We start from the raw sequence: 17,573 nt of genomic DNA, 5'->3' as shown, positions 1-17,573 counted from the left end.
AAAACAAAAGGTTTTTACTCCTATTTTCTATTATTAAGAGGATTCCACACCGCCATTTTTTCCATACAAACGTTGTCCCCTGTTTCCTCCCTGGATAATGCTAGTAGAGTTATAATTTTTTTCCTGAATATCTACGGCCACTAATACAATGTCCCTATGTTTTCTTTTTTTTCATAATTTAATTATTAAATAAGATATGAACGTTCAACAACCCAAAAAAATGGCCAGATTTTCCACTGTGTTCAAACGTCCAGAAAACAGATTTGGATAGATTATACAAAAAAAGCAAAACATAGGAACACAGCTCAAGCCTTTTTTTAATCTTTAATGAAAAAAGTACTTAAATCGGTTAAGTTTTGGAGAAGGAATCAGGGGACAACGAATCGTTGATTTTCTGGATTTTCTGCAGTTGTCTCTATCGCGTTCTGCGGTATAGGCTTGAGGTAAGGGAGACAGCTATACATATTACACGTACTTTTTTTTCATTTCTCTAGCCGCTGTGGTATCCTCTTAAGGCACGCGGCGAGCGCGTAACAGCCACTGTACAAGGCGCGCTGATATGAATGTTATTTTAATGTCCTTAACGTCGATGTTCGTACTGACAGACATCGACCTGCTTATTTTAGGGACTACTGGGCCTTAATAAAATAATTATGCAATAACGCCTCCCGTGGTCTAGTGGTATAGAGCGCGGCTCTTGACTCGGAGGTTGTGGGTTCGATTCCCGCGTTGGAAACATATTATTTATAAGTTTGGTTAGGACATTGCAGGCTGATCACCTGATTGTCTGACAAGTAAGATGATCTATGCGTCGGATGGGCATGTAAAAAGTCAGTCCTGCGCCTGATCTCTCGCCGGTCGTGTCAGTCTTCCGTCCCACTGGGTTATGAGAGTAAAGGAATAAAGAGTGCTCTTGTGTACTGCGCACACACTTGGGCATTATAAAATGACTCCTGCGTAGCTGGCCTGGTTTCAATGAAACCGGCCACCGTCACCGAAACCGGTGTGGGAGCTATTATATGCAATATTGTCTCGCTTACAGTTCAGGAAATATACTAGGTAAACTTACCTCAGTCTTCTAATAGAGCAGTGAAGCAGCGTTGGCTACGTACTGTGACATATCATTCTGGTTGTTCCGCATTTTTGTCGATTCTATTCCTTCATGCATTACTCATTGTCCATCCATATCCTGAAACAACACAAAAGTTAATTAATTTATTAACTTTTGTTTATATTATATTTATATTAATTTAACAGTCAAGAATTTACAAAATTCCATCGGGAACTTTAACTGGGGATCACAGTGATGCCAGGGATGCTATATTTTAGCTAGTATATTAAAATAGGGGAATATTACGAAAACGGCAAAGGTCGGTGCATAAAGCGTCTCCCAGACACACGCGGCCTGCGGTGGCGGTGGCGGTGGCGGTCGGCTGGATGACTTAAGAGTTCTAGGAACGACACAGACACACGCGGCCACGCGGCTAACGGCCATTCCCAATATTTGATCTATCTCTGGTTTTGCCCTACTAGAGATAGGAATAGCTCACATTAGACATAAAATATTTTATGTCAATTGTGAGCTATTCCTATCTCTAGTAGGGCAAAACCAGAGATAGATCAAATATTGGGAATGGCCGTAAGCCATCCAACTGACCGCCACCGTCACCGCAGGCCGCGTCTGTCTGGGAGACGCTTAAGACCACAGTATAGCAATATTAGTCCCTACAGTAACGAAACGCCTTTGATGTCGCACGATGCCGCCACCGATGACAGGTACTGAGCAGATATGCCAGGGTTGCCACGGAACGGGAAATAAAATAAAAATAAAATATTGTGCTTGCAATGCAAATGTTATCATTTAATCTGTTTAATCAGCGTGTTATATTTATTATTTACATAATATTATGTCGTACTGCCAGATATTTACGTGAAACTTTATTTATAAATGATTTTTGTTCTCTATTTAAAAATGTAACTAACCCATCAAGCCCCATAAGCTCACCGGTGAAGGAGACACAATAGAATAACAATAGATTTCCAAGGATCCACGAATCATCGAAGGATTAACAATGAAGACGCATTCGAAATTTCGAATATATAAAATATCCAATAATTAATTACACGTCAGGTGTAAGAGAAACACTTCAAAACCAGGGACGTCAGACGTACCAATCGCTTGGTACTTGGTGGCAAAAATACCAAGATTGGCCCTTGACCGACCAAAATACACTGACCATATAGAATAACCGGCCAAAGATGCATGTAAAAAAACATTCCAATCAGATTTCCTTTTAAACTTTTTTATAGCAAGCAGTCCACAGATTAATATATGTCTAAAGCAGTCTCGATAAACAGTTTTGTTGTGACTTGTGTGTAAAAATGTTTTTTCGAAATCTCAATTTGTTTACTTCGGACTTCTTTTCCATTGTTTGGTTAAGCAAACGAACCCTCGTTTCTTATAAAAATCTTCGTTATAAATCATTTATCTATTTTTTTCAAAATATTTTACATTTTATACCCGAATCATGCAGTATAATATCAAAAAGATAATGCAGTTCAAAATGATATTTCTTCTGTGCGTTCGATGATTACTGCCCTCTATTGTCAGTATACGAAATTAAAATATTAATTTTTTCCACTGGGATGCAACTTCCGACACAGTTTGTCATCAGTGTTCGCAGCGCCGGAGCGGAGCACAGGCGTACCAGTTTTCTGTCTCCGATACCAGTTTTCAGCCAGCTCGATACAAGGATTTCCAAGTGGCCGTCTAACATCCCTGGTTAAAACTCTTATTACGTGCGCGGTAAGGGCGGTCCAAAGGACAAAATGTTACACTTGGTGTATGTACCTAGCTAGGTAGGTACTAATTAGTATGCAACAGGGTATTTGACAGATTTTTAATTTATTACACTTCTTACAACGTAAACAATAAAACAGAGATGCAAATAAATGCCGCCAAGGCCAACACAATATTAGTGTAAACTGTAGGCCGATATTTATGAAAATTTAAATCCTTTTTGTTTTTTGAATCAGATTTACATCCGTACACTGAACATTTATTATAAAATCCCATTGTTTATAAGATAAGTTATCGTTTTACAACACAAAATTCGTAGACAGCGCGCCAACGTCACCCCTGTGGGTGCAGGTATACAAACTCCGCGAGTTAGTGTACGCGGGCCCGCGCCGCCCGCTTCCCCGCGGGTACTCCTCCGTTGCTCTGCGCAAGTACATTCGTTTCACTACTGTAGGGATATGTCATATTGCTATACTGTGCTTAAGACTGTTTATATGACACTATTAGCATTAGCATATTATAAATATGCAGTAAATAAACGAATAAAATCCAACATGTTCCACACGTCATAAATATTGCCAGAAACGTTGTCAAAAACGTCGAACAAAACTTTTGTTTACTGCCTATGCTCTAGCGAAAACATTGCAGTAATATATAGCCTATTATCATATTTTATTTATTGCATTTATTGCATACTGAAATCGTTATCATATTGTCTGTTGTCGCGAGACAATAAAACCCGGGTTAGGTAAAGCGCATTACGTTTTTTATAACAGTGACCTTGACGAATAAGGATTGTAGAGTACTTTCGAAAAGTACGTAACCTCGTCATCATGATCAGTCCGGATGCGTTTTTGTTACACAAAGGTAATTGACCTTGTGACCAGGATAATATATGTCCTTAACTTGCATCTTATAGCGTGCAATCTTGAAAAAGCAAAATTTATCTTTTTGCATTGTTATCTCAGAAAATTTCAGAAGCCGCTAAATAATTTAGTAGGCTTTAATAATATCAGTTCTAATTTAAATTATTTTAGAACGTGCGCAGTCATAATCTGGATAGTTATTCAGAAGAAAGATTGTAATTTGTACCTATATTACAAATTAATGAAAAAAGGAAAAGCTGTCATAATTTGGAACATAATAATTAGTAGAGCATTTTTGCTATACTAGACAGGGTTTTCATAGCGTAGTCTTGGTATTTTGTTACTTAGGAAATGTATTGAATACGCAAAAAATTATAGTTAAAACCATTGTATCAGCATAAATTCCACCCCGTTCCGGGCACGGTTGGTACCATCAAAGAAATTGATTCAAAGGCAGTTGACAGACCTAAGTACGTCATTTGGTTGGATTATGTCAATTCAGTGCTAGTTGTAATCTGTCGGCTGGGCCATATTACTTAGATCCATAGACATAATATATACTTTATATTATGTCTATGCTTAGATCCATAGACATAATATTAGCATTATATTATGTCTATGCTTAGATCCGTCATCTGCCTCAGAATCAAATTCTCTGATAGTACATTAAGGGTCTGTTTCACCACTTCCGGATAAGTGACGAAAAGGGCAAAGGCTATCCACCAATTAACTTGACAGTTCAAGTATGGAGAATCTGTCAAAAAAGTTGTGAATAGCCTATTCGGCACTTTATCAGAAAGTGATGAAACAGGTCCTAACTGTTGCGATACCATAAAGATGCTCTTAAAAATTTAAGAACTACCTGTTAGCTAGTATTTAGAGGCGTTACTATTTCATCAGTAGGATGTATCCGGTCAGTCACGAGCGATATATAAAGTGCATTTACACTTGAAATAAATGTCTACATTAGCATTTACGAACGCGACTGTATTAACTCTGTCCGACATTTAATCGCTTCAGAGTAATCCTCAAAGGTCAAACATTCTATATTTATGTAATAGGTCAATATTGAAATTCTCGAATTAGATGTAGTATAATTAATATGACACTTATAATGGTAATATATTTGCCCAGTAATGGAGGAAGTTGAGTAAATCTCGATACAAAAATGTCACTTGAACGGCAAAAGGCACGAGAAATACTGGCGGTTGAACTTTTATTAACTTTGAGTAATATTTAATATTACGTTTTTTTTAATGAAATAACAAACGAGCAAACGGGTCACCTGATCGAAAGCAACTTCCGTCGCCCATGGACATTCGCAGTATTAGAAGAGCTGCAGGTGCGTTGCCGGCCTTTTAAGAGGGAATAGGGTAATAGGGTAGGGAAGGGAATAGGGTAGGGGATTGGGCCTCCGGTAAACTCACTCACTCGGCGAAACACAGCGCAAGCGCTGTTTCACGCCGGTGTTCTGTGAGAACGTGCTATTTCTCCGGTCAAGCCGGTCGTGCCGAAGCATGGCTCTCCCACGTCTAAATTATTGATTATGGATTCTTTAAGGATATTAATTAGTCAAATTATATTTAATAGTTTCGACAGTGAAAACTTTATTCGACTTTATTAAGGCGTCGCAAGCGCCATGTTTTACTTATCGATGCGATATGAGTCGAAATGATTTTGTTCTCAAAATTATCTTATGGAATTCTGTAATATGAAATTATTTACAGTTTTAAATATAGCCAAAGTTATCGCTTTTTAACTTCACTTTGAAACACTTTAAAATGCAACAGTGAAGTTAACTTATTTCTTCGAAGCGCTTAAAGTATCCTAATCTTACTAACGTGCTAAGTATAGTTTATTCAAATATTATTACAGATTGTTTGCTATGTTTTAAGATGTAGTTTTTAAATGTCATTCGACCGGTTTGAATTTAAGGCTTTGTGGTATTCGATGATATAATTGTGAAGATATGTGTAATTGTCAAACAGGGAGCGCCTTACGGATACAGAGGTGCCATTAAAAAGGCTTTTTTTCATTTTTATCTTATCTGCAAACGAGATGAAATAATTTAGGAGCCATAAATATTCAAATATACTTTTATTTTTATGCATTCTAAAAGCGTTGTTATTACTTAATTGATTATACGAACAACAAAAACTTGTATCAAATTCTCAGACTTTTTTGCACCATTGTTGTTATTAACGATTCGGTTCGAATTATATTCTGTCAGTCCTATACCAATTTTTCTGGTATTTAAGTACAGCGGGGCTAAAATGGTCACATTTAGCAATTCCTCTCAATCAATACAGCAAATGAATTGTCAAAACTGACAAATGTCAAATTATTACGAATTACTAGACATGAATTGCAAGCAGAATTTTGCGATTTTAAACGAATGAATCATATTATGATTCATATTAATATGATTCTCCAAAGCGACCATTTTAGCCCCGCAGGGAAAAGGGTTCCTTAGATATTTTTTATAGATTTGTACCGTTAGGACATCTCCTTAACCGTTATGGACTGTCGAATAAGGAATATAACGCAAAGGTCGGATCAGAGGGCGCTACATACAGTAAATAATCTGACCAAAATACGACAGTTTGCACACGTCATATCAGAAATTGACAGAAACGTTGTCAAAGGTCAAACAAAACTTTTTGTTTACTCTCTACGCTGGTGCTGCCTCTATCGTAAAACATTTCAGTAATATAATTATCCTGTCCGAAATACTGTTATATTGTGACTTGTCAAATATTACCGACCACTATATAAAGTGCCTCCAGGCCTTGATGGAAAACCATGATTGTGAAGCAATCTAGAATTAAAATATTCTAGAATCTAGATCATATTAAAATCTATCATATAATACTTTTATTCGATTGTTAATCCATAATAAGCCAATGCAATGTAGAGAGAAATTTCAACTTGCCAATTCATACATACCTACAATTATCAAATCCATACCTACTGACTTAAGTCCTTGATCTACATTCCATGTCGATGATCCATTTTCATTATATAATCGACTATGAATATTTATCGGCTAATTTAATACGTATTAGCATGTCTACCGCCTACCAGTTTTGGGAGCTTTTTGATTGATCTTTATTTGGAAATATTAACTGTTTAATTATTATATCAAGAATCCGTTTCATATTTGACTTTATAATTGACAAATATCCTGGACATTTTGTCCTTTTTTACTTGATAATTTTTTTTTTTTTTATTTTTTTTTTATTAGGTTCACAAAACAAGATACAATTCACAATACATGTAGCCATAAATAATAGAGTATAAAATTATAATGCCAGAGAATGTATCTCTCTAAGAAGTGAACACAACATGCACATAACAATTAGAATTTGTGTCAACTAACTACTATTTTTAAACACATATTTAGTTGGAGTTACTTACAAAGAAAAAACAGTAATTACCCTAGCCGAAGATCTCCTTAAGAGTCTTTTTAGACGAGACAAGAGAACCAGAGAATATGTCATAGGTCATATTGATAGCATTACATGATGAACACATGCGATACAAAGGGCCATGTTGTCCTAAATTTGTCCTGTATGATGATAGTGAAAAAGTTTTACGATGTTGGAAACGACTACCCACTCTGGGTACGCTGAATGACAAGGATTCCAGCAAATCAGGCGCATCGATCAGTCCATGTGTAACCTTGTAAAGAAACATCATATCCAGCATTTTGCGGCGCGCTTTTAACGTCGATATTTGGAAGTGATTTAGTCTGTCTTCATAACTATAAAACCTTCTGCACGTAGGATTATTGAAACATAAAAAATAAACAAAACGTTTCTGTATCCGCTCGATGCGATCACAATGCGTCTGATAAGTTGGATTCCATACCGGTGAACAGTATTCCAGAATGCTGCGAATAATATAATTAAATATTAGGATGGATATACTTGGTTCATTAAATATTTTCATTTGTCTTGTTACAAATCCTGTCAATTTAGAAGTCCTGTTTATTATATTCTCCATATGATCACGGAAACTAAGCGCAGAGTCCATGATGACACCTAGATCCCTAATGCTTGACATCTCCGATAGAGGTTGACCGTTGATACTATACTCTGCAGTAAGTTTATTGCGCCTTTTAGTAAATCTTATAAAATAGCATTTGCCAACATTTAAAACCATGTAGTTCCTGCAGCACCATCTATAAACAGTGTTAAGATCTTCCTGAAGTTGCTGAGTATCGTCACAAGTGGTAATTGCCTTGTAGATTTTCAGGTCATCGGCGTAAAATTTAAAATATGTTCTCAAAGCAAAACACAAATCATTTATAAAAATAATAAAAAATAGAGGCCCTAAATGTGAGCCTTGAGGTACACCAGATGGTACTAGGGAACTTTTGGACTTAAAACCATGAATGGATACCAGTTGAGATCTATTTCTAATATATGATTCACACCACCGCAAAAGAGATCCGTGAACTCCCATCTGTTCAATTTTATGTAACAAAATGTCATGCTGAACAAGGTCAAAAGCTTTCTTGAAATCTGTATAAATAGCATGTACCTCACCTCTTTTATCAAGGATATCTGTTAGGTAGGATACATATGAGACTAAGTTCGTTGTAGTTGATCTACGAGGTAGGAAGCCATGCTGATTATGATGATGCATAATGAACAATAGAGAGAAAATTTATAAGGATTTAGACGATTGTGAAATAAGATCTAAGATGATAAAGACATAAAGACAAGACAGAATAAGAACGTACAAATATGCAAGAGAAGCTTTTAAGAAATAATTACAACTCGTCTCGGCGGGTGCACTACCGTGTACCAAGATTTTTATAAATAATACTGGTTTCTGTTTTAGTCTATACTCTATAATATTATGTGTAATGAAAGGGAAATGAGCTGCTCACTCTGATGACAATAATAAGTCAAAACACTCATATTACGTGAGCTTACTTTATGATCTAAAAACTATAAGGGTTCCTTGTTGACTACAAAACCCTAATAAGAAGTGTCCCAAGGTGGACACGGGGTCAAGCCGCGCACGCGTCGATCTAGCAGAATAATAAGCCATTATTAAATAATTGTTCACTATGTTATTAGGTCACTATTATTTAATAATTCAATTACTATGCGCGAAACGTAACCTTATTAACACTATTGTCGGTCACAATAGACAAGGTGCTACAATAGGACTTTATTGGTCTAATTCGGAATGTATGATCAAGAATGCGAAGGTTTTTTGAGCACGTTGTTCAAATCATTTGTTACGGGTGATAGATTATTGTAAAACAAATGGTATCAACATGTCAATTACTGTTATTAATGTACTATTAGATATTATAATAGTATGGTTGCGCTGATACTTTATAATTGAATTTAATATTTCTTGGCCTGCGCAGAAATATGTCGAATACTGTGTTCTTTTTTAACCTTGGTTTGCCGTTTTTTTGAGAGTTGAAATTATAATGAATTTACTGTCTCATTAAGGCAAATACACACAGAATTTGTAGAGAATTTATGTTTTCGTTATCTTACGAGTTTAACCATTGGAACATTTTCTAATCAAATTCTATGTTGGTTTGGCTTATTAACACATGAGTTTTTAGCAATTTACGACAACGTAATAACACTAAAACAAAATGGTTATTAGCAAATATTTGCTTTTATCATCATCGACTAATCATCATATCTATATTCTATAAGTAAACGATAAAATTCAAATAGGCTAGAAAATATTCAATTAACATTTCCTAAATGTTAACTTTAGAAGCAATTTATTTAATAGCCGATCACAATTATATTGTTTCAACAAGGCCACTCAAATGGCTACTTACTGACTAATAATAATCGGCAATCGGTCATTTTTTTTTATGTATTCTTAATAGACGATTATAAAGGCACTCTGTAACCTCGATTAAATCGTAAGAAACGATCGATTCCGGCACATCATTTTATACGATTCCCGCGAAGATTTATATCCATACTAATATTATAAATCCGAAAGTGTGTCTGTCTATCTATTAGCTCTTCACGCCCAAACCACTCAACCGATTTTGTTGAAATTTTATATGGAGATACTTTAAATCCCGGGAAAGGACATATTATGCTACTTTTTTCCCGGAAAAATGTACAGTTTCTGCGCGAGAAACGAATTTTGGCGCAACGGAGTTGCAGGCATTATCTACTTAGTTTAGATTTTGCAGTAGATTATGTTCTGGGGTTAGGTCCCGGGATATTTTGAGTCCCGAAGTCCCAGAATGGTCACGCCGTGTTTTATTTAGATCACAGTTAGGAATTCCCAAATAGTTCTCTTTTATCAAAATATGTAAGTATTAAAGTTTGTCAACAATTAACTTTAACGGTGCGGTCGTTCACATTTATAATGCTAAATGTGATAATGTGATTGTCTGTCTTTTTGTTACCTCTTTAAGCTTGAACCACTGAACCAAGATAAGGTCCATACCTTATCTTGGTTCAGTGGTTTAGAGTCCATAGTCTGTTTACTATATTTTGTACAGGGAAAGAATACTGAATAAATTTTATTGTTAAGTTATTAATGCGATATGCGATTTTATGCAAATTAACTTTCAGGCAGTTGATCTTGGTTCAATCAAAAGCCTATCTAGCAAACCATAAATCATAGACTATGGGCAAATAAAATCGACAAGGTAATAAACTGTATGGCGGTAGCATATTGTGTTCAAATTTAAAGTTAGTTCACAGTTGACTTGTTTCACCTCCATCAGGGTCTTAAGTTAATGCCATAAGAGTCACTACTTCTGGATCTCGGAGGTAATATTTTAAACTTTGATGTAGTGTAAAAGTAAACAGTACTGTCACAGTATAAATATCACATAGTTGCTAAGCCGTATCCTTGAAATAAAACTTGCTAAAAAAAAGATTTATATGGCAGGATTGTTCTATGGGTAAGGAACTTTCTTGAAAAGCCAATTTAAGAAACCAGTATAAACTCATTTGCTATAGATCCAAACGATCCAACGTAAATGCTCAAGGCATACTGGCAGACGCGCGACTTGCTACTTCAAGTTATCGGAAATTACGCTATGTGTGCTCTTTTCAAGTGATGTTGTATAAAGATAGTACTGTATACAATTATATTGTGGCGATGTAGTACAAAGGCAAACAGTACAGTCAGTAGCCGTGGGAAAGGCATTTGTATCATCGCCGGTGTCGTCTGTTACCTAACATCGGATTATCCATAGTTAGGAAACCCATACATTTTGTAAGAGGAAAATTTTTACGAGTGAAAATTGATGCAACGGTAAATTGGCGATTTGTCTAAAGGGCTCACATCTTGTTTGGAGATTGTGATGTTTATTTTTAAAAAATACGTGTGGCATTTGCGGACTGCCGCGATTAAGCTATTGCATGGCATTTTTATCAACTCATGCAATTATAATTTGCATATACGTCTAGCCGCACCCACACAAGCACCGTGCCGAATTCTGGAAATGCCGCATCGCTGTGCCGGTCGGAGTGGGAAGTGTTTGGTGTTTTTCGTTACGGAATTTCGTGATTCGGTCGGTGCTCTCAAAATCCGCGATAAAAGCTATACATAAGAATACCTTAAAATAATCATGATCAGTCTATTCAGTTGCGTGGTGCAATGAAATCATTCTCACTGGTTTAACTAAGGGTCAATTTATAATAGCGCAGAGAAGCAAAGCGAAGCGAATTCTCAAAAACTGAACACAGAAAATTCAACCTTAACTCCAGAGCGTAACACATACATTACTTCTGCGAGGCCAATCAGCGTTGGTTGGGCGCATGCGCGCGAATTCGCGCGGATGCCCGCACCTTTTTAAATTTTCAGAAGTAATAAAGTGCGTTAACGCTTTGGAGTTAAGGTTGACTTTGTTACTTTGAGTTTTAATAATTCGCTTCGATGCGCTTTGACTCTGCGCTAATATAAATTGACCCTTAACCTTAATTTTTTACTAAGAGACTTATAGGCACAAAACAAAAATTTTAAATGAAGTTTTGTGCCCCACCTCCTTTAAAGGCCACTGTTATAATAAAAATCCGTATGCAGTCTGTCTCTTTTTTAACATCCATTCTCATGATGATCATCATTATATTAGGTATGCAAAGGAATAGGAAATATCTATTTTCATTTGGTTGGTATTTAAAAAATCCTGACATTCAATTTCCGTTTATATTTAATTTTCAGAAATAAAAACAGATTAACATTTTGAAAAATCCACATAAATAAGCAAATTCTTAAGTATTTCATGGTCGCGTGGAATTATGTTGTTATTCACTTTATTATTATTTTAATATTAAAAAAAATATATTATTAAAATATTAAATAATAAATAAAAATATTATTAAAAATAAATTTATCTCAAATACAATTGTGAAACAGCATTACAGGCCACCTTATTAATACATAACCGTCACATGATCTATAATTTCAGCCAGCATTATTATTTACCACAAAGCAGTGTAAATCCAGGTCCAAAGGTAATAAAGTTCATATTTTTTTCCATTAAGTATGTTCCCTTTTTTATTTGTTGGCCGCAATTTCAAGGTCCCGTGACTCAAAATCCTCCATATCTTATTCATCTAAATCGGATGGGTGCCAAATATAGATAAATGTAGTTTTTATTATTCGTAGGATAATTAATGTAATAAAAATAGAGACTCGTTTATGTTCGCATCGTAACTACCTGTCTACATTAAAAGTCATATAATCTTGATTCGAAGAAGGTACGATTTACGAAATAATTGGTGAAAATTAATAACAAGGTATTAAGGTACACAGTTTCGACGTACGTTGTACCAACTTCATACATATTATACAAATATACATACTTTTAAAGCAACACTGGGTCATCTCAGATATTTTGCCAAATGTGTCTTCTCTTCGTTAGTGCCAATTAAAATTGCTATAAATGTCATCATTTAATTTAAATTTAAGCTTCTATTTAGACTCCAAACGTTCCTCGTTTTAAATAAATAGAATATCTAATACATCTGGTTAATAGAGTAAAAGATAAAAATAAATATATTTTGTCTTATGAAATCATAATTATTATAGACATGAGCCATCTAAATATTTTATTCCAACACTATTATTATTGTATTACAATTAAATACAACATTACCTACTTTTATTAATTTTCTTAAAAACTAAACCAATAAACAATAACGCCAATGATGCGATTTTATAAGAAAATATTAAAACATTCAAAATTATGTTCCACCCACTTAAGAAAATCTTTACAATGTAAATATAAATCCAGAATAAATGATAATGTACAATGTACAATTTGTGTGTGTAATGTGCATGTAAAACTTAATGAGTTTTGCATTGAAATTATTTCTGTGTAATACTCCTACGTTAAGATCGTTTTAATGGGGTTATAAAGTTGACAGCACACGGCAAATTAGAACATGACGTGTTATAATATTATATTATGAGTAACATGTGAATAATTTGACTGACCCCATACAGTCCAATGTATATTGTCAAAGTTATGACTTTGTGTTGGGTCAAAAATTATAGCCAACAAGTTGAACTGAGGTAATTTTAAAACTTTTGGCAAATGGGGACATTTGTCACAGGTCTCCGGAAAGGTGATACAATTTTTACTATTGTTAAGGTGTGTTTTATCTTGCCTAATCTACTTATGATTTAGTTATTTTAAATTTTATCCAAAACAATTTTTAATTCAATCAAAAAGAAGAGAAAAGTTTGTAATCCACAGTTCAGTAGTTTCAAAATGTACTTAAAAGTGTTCTGAAGTCCAAAAGAAAGTAAGTAACCCGCAGGCCCTGACTCCTTGCACGTTCATTGAAACCAGTCACCGTAACCATAATAGGTTCGGGAGCTATTAATATAAAATTATAACTTACGAAAGTAGTTATCATTGATACGAAAGTTTTAGGTCAGTCGAGTTTATTTGCTTTATAAAATTGTGTAACATGCCTTATGAAAGTAATTACTTCTTTGCCTATAATTAAGTTATCATTAGTATCATATTGTTGTTTAATGCGAAAATAAACATACTCATAATAATACTACAACCAAGATTAAATAATTGATAGTCTTACAATCAAATGTGTGGTAACCCTGTTCTCAAAGCAAATAATTATAATAAAGCCTTGTAAAATATGTTGTCAAAAATAGCATCACACATGTAATATTCGAAGAAAATCTATTTATGTCGTATATTATAGAATTAGATAGACTTATACGTATAGTCCGCACGAGCCACGAAGCAAAGATCCATCGACAAAACTGGAGGGAGACAATCGGCGTATGTGTACAACATCTACCAATGGCATACAAAAGTTGCCCAATAACGCGTTGATTGACCAATAACGACTCGTCAGATATCTGATCCACCAATAACGTTAGCGTATCCCTGTGCATACGCACCCGCCCCGTACAATGCGTTGCATTTTCCCTCTAGTTTTGTTGAGCGATATACTCTTTATATTGTAACAAAAGTAAATTAATTTTACACTACAACAATGACTTATTTATTGTCTTCGCCACGCGGAAGTTTGGTGACACAAGATATATTTAACTGACAAATTAAAACAGTTCATGCCTCGCCAACCACAAATTTCACTCGGTTTTAGTTAAGTCACGACTCGCTGTCGAGCGTTTAAAATTTTTAACCGACGCCTTCGTGAAAAACTAGGAAGTGTTTTACTGTTGCTTTGAAACAGAAACATTTGACAAGTTCCTGTTGAACCGATTACAATACAATACAGATAAAAAATAAATAGCATCTAAGTTTGAATTTGCATGTGGCTGAATTTTAGTATTACTGGCATTATTTACAGTGACAGCGGCTTCGCGAGAGCGTGAATGACATGACAATGTCATCCATGCGCTTTAGCATTCTTGTAGCTCTGTACGTTATTGCACAGAGCTACAATCTATGATATTATATGTATACAATACACATATATCATAGACTAGCTGTCCCGGTGAACTTCATCTCACTTTAAATTTAAAACCTTCCCTGGACTTCTACGAATATTTTAAGACTAAAATCAGACCAATCCGTTCAGCGGTTTTCGAGTTTTAGCGCGACTAACACATTTGAAAATCCATTTTTATATATAGGATAAACTAAATCAAGAATTATAATGTTACAGTCAAACCTAATCATGTCATTAATTCGCCTTAAGTGCCCTAATAAACGTCATTAATAATATTAGCTTGTCACCGGCAGGATCCTTGAGTGACGTTGAAACAACCAAAGTGTAACGCAAGGACCAGTACTACACGAAGCACAATTATTGTAAAATCACGTTATAATGTAGTAATTTTGATAATTGCTTGTTTTATACGAGCAATGTTCGCAAATAGCATGATTGCTGTGGATGGTAATCACCACCCAATTCAAGGATATTCCAACTTGTGGTAGTTGGGACTGAAAGGATACTTTTAACAAAGGAAGAGGGAACGTATTTTACGATTTATTTAAACGTGTTTACGATAATAGCGAACTATCAAAATTAAGATATTTTTTGATTTTTACAAGTTTTTATTAATTAGGTAAGTGAAAATTTTTTTACATACAAAAATAAGGTATAGAATTAATTTAATGTCAGCTACTACTGAAAAGTCGTATAAACGTTACATAATAATTATACTTTTACTTTTTATAGAACCTTGCTTGCTCCACATTTTTTAATTATGGTGTCTATTAAATTCCACCTTTTTTGCCTAATCAAAATTACTATGCATAACTATCAGCCTATATAGAAAAATGCGCATTAATATCTTGCAACAATTTTCAAATCAATGCAGTAATTATATAACATTAGTTATTCGTTGCAAATACTGTGCACGGGCAATTAGATAGGTAAAAAACTATAAAAGTTATGTCCGCAAGTGTGTCCGTATGTAGTATGTATTAGTTCAGTTTTTTGTCGGTAAGTATTTGGAATTAATCCGGAATGAATGTTATCCGAAAAACTTCAGGGACGTCCAGGCCCTAGGCTTACCGCATTTAATAACATTTTAAAGTTAACATTCATAGAATGTTTGTGGAGAGTCACACTCCTGTAGGTTTTTTTAATGCTTATTACATAGCTTTTGTGGCGAGCTTCCGAAAAACACTATAAATTGATGCAATAATTCAGAATGTTCTTTTATGATTTTTTTTACCTTCTACCCTCGTTTACTTTTTCTCCCATGGTTTAGAGATTTTACGTATATACAATAAAATGTTCACCTTTTCAAGCCCTTTCATTTGATATAATATGTGTGGATGTGCTACAGCTTGGGTACGGTTTCCATACAAAAATGCCCCTTGTTCTTTACCTAACAACTCCACTTGTGCGGTTAAAAATACTATTTTTTTTTATATTATTTTATTTAAATATTTAAATACTATTTCTGCTATTACACAAGCAGTTGAATATAATATTCTAATCATTATTATATTGATATGCCCAAGATTTTATGATTAGAAGTTAACGGGTTAAGCTTTAGTCTAATACAGGTTCTTATAGAATTTGTATGACTATTGTAACTTAATATCGTTGGCTGACCGACCAACAAAGGCAGTATGTCAGCGTACAAATCAAAGAACGTGTGAAACTCATACAAGTGCAGTTATATGTATGTATAGTTCAGGAATTCATAGCAACAATGGGGCTGGTAGATCGTGCCGGCGTGGAATGCGGCATTTTGAAAGTGCTACGTGCAAGGTCAAAGGTTCAACTCTTAACAGTTATGACGGCACATCCGTTCGTATCGTCACTAAATTGTTTTATGCAGTAACTAGATGATACACGCAACTCCGTTGCGCCAGAATTCATTTATCGCGCGGGAACCATTTTTTCTGAGTTAAAAACGGGACGCAAAGTGCGAAATCGGTTCAGTGGTTTGGACGTGAGGAAGTACCGGACAGATACACTTACGCATAGGTATAATATAAGTATGGAAGTAACAAAAATCTTTCGCAGAAAGAAAGCAACATAATCATGTAGTACTATGTATTTGTTACGCTCAAAGACCGAAAACGCTCAATGAGCGAAAAAATATCTCACAACGCGTTGTGGTTATAGTAAAATAGCCACGACACGAAAGTCGCGTTGTGGCTCTAGTGAAAACGGCCACGTTGCATTCTGGCAATCACAAATAGACCATGACGCGAATGGAAGATTATTTGATTACCACGCACACTATAAAATATTTTTTCTTTTACTAAATCACTGCATAAAGTGTTTATCACTATTATTAATTATTAAATATCTATATTTTATTCTTCCATACTATCCGTACTAATACGCCAGAATGCGTTGTGGCCGTTTTCATAAGAGCCACAACGCGAATTTCGTTTCACTGTGACCACAACGCGTTGTGAGCTATTTTTCCGCTCATTGAGCGTTTTCGGTCTTTGAGCGTAACATAATATATACGGTGGCATTTATGCATTCAATACAGTTGTTGATTGGTTACGTGTTTGACGCTAGCTGGTCAAGCACGCTTTAAATTAATATAATTCTGTAAAAATAACTCGGAAACTAACAGTTGAATGAAAAAGGTAATATTATCCTAAAATTACTAGTTGCAAGAAATACACATCTTAATGCAATAAGTGTTGCTGAAGTCATAAACTAGGCTCAATGCAAATGTATGTAAATAAGGATGTAAAACACCATGTTTATGATACTCTAGCTACATTGTAAACTTTACATTATACCTTAACTTATATAATTTATAATATTATGAATGCTCAGTTTTTGAGATTTCATGGAAGTGTACATAATTAATATCTACATGATGTAAGTGTAACTAAACTAAGTGATAATACTTTAGGGTGTGTACGCGTTCCGTGTAGAGAGTTCACTATGAAAGTAGCAGCGCCGAAAGACCATTTGTGTTTTTACTTTTGTATGGGCAAACTCGTGACGCCGGGGCGC

The 17,573-nt window shown here is 34.8% G+C and overlaps 1 protein-coding gene across 1 annotated transcript in view; it reads right to left on the bottom strand.

The window, feature by feature from the left end:
* Positions 1–17,573, bottom strand: part of LOC121731099 (proteoglycan 4-like) — a 69,986-nt gene that overhangs the window by 33,462 nt on the left and 18,951 nt on the right. Inside the window, exon 2 of the mRNA XM_042120436.1 lies at positions 1,070–1,189. The gene's annotated coding sequence lies outside the window, so the exon portion shown is untranslated. The remainder of the gene's footprint in view (positions 1–1,069; positions 1,190–17,573) is intronic.

This window comes from Aricia agestis, chromosome 10, assembly GCF_905147365.1.
Source record: "Aricia agestis chromosome 10, ilAriAges1.1, whole genome shotgun sequence".
In the NCBI taxonomy this organism is placed as follows: domain Eukaryota; kingdom Metazoa; phylum Arthropoda; class Insecta; order Lepidoptera; family Lycaenidae; genus Aricia; species Aricia agestis.
Note: the sequence above shows the minus strand (reverse complement) of the source record. Positions and strands in the feature narration are given on the sequence as shown.